The 2,500-nt window shown below is 45.1% G+C and overlaps 1 pseudogene; it reads left to right on the top strand.

Moving 5' to 3' along the window:
- Nucleotides 1–1,771: 1,771 nt before the first annotated feature.
- LOC146447406 (small subunit ribosomal RNA) lies at nt 1,772–2,500 on the top strand (annotated as a pseudogene; the record flags this gene model as incomplete).

Here is a 2,500-nt window from a genome sequence, read left to right as displayed (position 1 = left end):
TGCACTTCTGGTTAGGTCGCTAATTTCTAAAATAAATGTGTCCCAACCAAGTTTTTTTGGACGCTCTTTCGAATGGCAACATTCCTGATTGAAAATGCCGACCTACCAAAATCCGCACTTTGCTTCCCCGTCCATATAGGGGTGAGTATTTGGCTTTGCTTTCGTCAGAGTCAAGGAAACACATTGAAAATGGAATCAGCATACAAGAAAACCTAGTTTGGGATAGGTTTTGTGCCTTCCGTGGTATTATAACCATAGAACTGCTCCTGAGGGGGGTAGGGTAGGCCCACCAAAAAGTGCACTTCTGGTTAGGTCGCTAATTTCTAAAATAAATGTGTCCCAACCAAGTTTTTTTGGACGCTCTTTCGAATGGCAACATTCCTGATTGAAAATGCCGACCTACCAAAATCCGCACTTTGCTTCCCCGTCCATATAGGGGTGAGTATTTGGCTTTGCCTTTGTCAGACTCAAGTAAAAGCATTTAAAATGGAGTCAGCATACAAGAAAACCTAGATTGGGATAGTTTTTCTGCCTACCGTGGGATCATAACCATAGAACTGCCCCTGAGGGAGGTAGGGTTAGGGTTAGCGTTAGGGTTAACGTTGGGGTTAGGATTGAAGACAGAAGATTGGTGATGTCAGGAGGACCTTCTTAAAACAAACAGAAATACACTTATTAGGGGACTAGGGCCAGTGGACTCAGAAATGTCTTTCGTAGCAGTCTCCTATAAGAGTATTTTTCTCTGATTTAGGTGACTCCTCCTCACACCACCATTTTTCTTAGTCGAAAGACCTCTTCACAGCACGACTTTCCTGATGGATTTCTATGTAACTGCTCGTGCTGAGAGGTGTGTCGAAAGTTGATCATGTTCCCGTAAAATCTGAGGTCTCCACTGTCTAGCGAGGTACTTACAGTGAATATAGTGAATTTTTCAAAAATTGGAGAATTCTGACTTTTGCGATGAATTTTAATGTAATTGGTCGTGCTGAGAGGCGTGTTAAAATTTGAACATGTTCCCGTAAAATCTGAGGTGAGAATTAGTGAGGTACTTACAGTGCGTATAGTGACAAATCTTTAAAAGCGTGAAATTATGGGATGTTGTGGCTTCAATGGGTTTTTAAGATGTCACCAGTCATTTGGCATGACTTACAAACGATTTGGCTGGTTGTGGGTTCGATTTTCAAAATTTCATTTTTTTCGCGTTTTTATTTTCTGTCTACCATATCATGCAGTCTCCTTATTAGCGTTTGGGGGTTATAGTGTGGGCAGGTTGGTCGCAAAGGTTCCGAGAGGAGCTGGCTAGTAAACCCTGTCCCTTATGTTCCACGGCGGCAAGGCGGAGAAATAGAGGGCAGAATTGACTAACGGGCAAGGAAAGTTGGGCTTGTAGCTTTCCTTTCGAAGGAGGGAAAAGATGATGCCCGAAAGCATTGTCACTGTAGTGGCAGGCAGAGTGTAGATGGAAGTTGTGTACGCTAGCCTTTGGCTAATGATAGAGACAAAAGAGCAGGAGGATATTTTCCTTCGCAGAAGCACTTTTCTTGCCTTCCTTCAGCTCGCTTGGCGAGTCTGACAGGTATGCCTGAACTGTGCACGGGTCCAGTTGTGAGAAAGACGTGGCAAACAAGACGGGGTTTCCCTTGACCGAGGGACCGTGTGGTCCGTTTGGCTCATGGGTTCCCCCCGTGGAGGCAAAATCTAAGAAAGCTTGCTCTCCCTCTGCGGAGGGGGGCCGCTTAGCAAGGAACTTCTGTTCCCTGCGGTGGATAGTTACCTGGTTGATCCTGCCAGTAGTCATATGCTTGTCTCAAAGATTAAGCCATGCATGTCTAAGTATAAGCACTTGTACTGTGAAACTGCGAATGGCTCATTAAATCAGTTATCGTTTATTTGATTGTACCATTACTACTTGGATAACCGTAGTAATTCTAGAGCTAATACATGCGAAAAGTCCCGACTTCTGGAAGGGATGTATTTATTAGATTAAAAACCAATGCGGGTTCTGCCCGGTCATTTGGTGATTCATAGTAACTGATCGAATCGCACGGCCTTGCGCTGGCGATGTTTCATTCAAATTTCTGCCCTATCAACTGTCGATGGTAAGGTAGTGGCTTACCATGGTTGCAACGGGTGACGGAGAATTAGGGTTCGATTCCGGAGAGGGAGCCTGAGAAACGGCTACCACATCCAAGGAAGGCAGCAGGCGCGCAAATTACCCAATCCTGACTCAGGGAGGTAGTGACAAGAAATAACAATACAGGGCTTTTACAAGTCTTGTAATTGGAATGAGTACAACTTAAATCCTTTAACGAGGATCCATTGGAGGACAAGTCTGGTGCCAGCACCCGCGGTAATTCCAGCTCCAATAGCGTATATTAAAGTTGTTGCAGTTAAAAAGCTCGTAGTTGGATTTCGGGATGGCTCGGCCGGTCTGCCGCAAGGTATGTTACTGGCCGGGCTGTTCTTCCTCGCAAAGACTGGGTGTGCTCTTAACTGAGTG

Source organism: Pavona decussata, unplaced genomic scaffold (assembly GCF_977016875.1).
Source record: "Pavona decussata unplaced genomic scaffold, jaPavDecu1.1 SCAFFOLD_2329, whole genome shotgun sequence".
Classification (NCBI taxonomy): domain Eukaryota; kingdom Metazoa; phylum Cnidaria; class Anthozoa; order Scleractinia; family Agariciidae; genus Pavona; species Pavona decussata.
The sequence above is the reverse complement of the archived record's forward strand: the minus strand, read 5'-3'. Positions and strand labels throughout refer to the sequence as shown.